The sequence below is a fragment of the Gossypium arboreum genome, chromosome 10 (assembly GCF_025698485.1).
Source record: "Gossypium arboreum isolate Shixiya-1 chromosome 10, ASM2569848v2, whole genome shotgun sequence".
NCBI classification, from domain to species: domain Eukaryota; kingdom Viridiplantae; phylum Streptophyta; class Magnoliopsida; order Malvales; family Malvaceae; genus Gossypium; species Gossypium arboreum.
The window spans coordinates 92039208-92039965 of NC_069079.1; positions in this window are offsets into that span (position 1 = coordinate 92039208).

Consider the following 758-nt stretch of genomic DNA (forward strand, 5'->3'; position numbering starts at 1 on the left):
ATGTGAGAATTGAAGTAATTACAGTAATTACACTCATATCTAATTTTAAAAATTATTTTTATATAAATTATAAAAATTATATTATAAACATGAATGTGTGTAAGTGTTTGGGATGATTATGATAAAAAAATTCTTATATTATAAATCCTAAAAATAATTTATATATTTTATAAAGTTATAACAAAATTATATTATTTAAACCCTAAAAAATTTTAAAGTTATGATTAAAAAGTTTATTATAAAATATAATTTACATCTTATAAAAGTGTTATAATAAAACTTATGGTCAACAAGTATAAACATAACTTATTTGTGTGTTCATATTATATAGTATAAAAATAATATACCTATTCATAAAAATAGGTTATAGTTTTTTATTATAACTTATTTATAAAAACATAACTTTCTAAAATTATGGAAAAAATTATATTATTTATAAGAGGTGTTAAAAGAAAGTTGTAGGTCATTTTATAAAACTTTTTTAAAAAATTATATTATTTTTGTTTTATTTATATATTATAAAAATATATAACTTAACATAAGCATTTCTCCAAATTAAGTTTATACAAGATTTTATAATTAAAGCTACTGATTATTTGGACTGTAAACCCAAATATTATAAGGTTGATGCTAGTTATGCAAATCCAAAATATTTTATTGCACCATATCATGAGGGTATGATGCCATTGAGAAAATGGTGTTAGATACAAGCATCATATACAACTCGCGAACTCTTTAATTTGAGATATTTAAGGCTT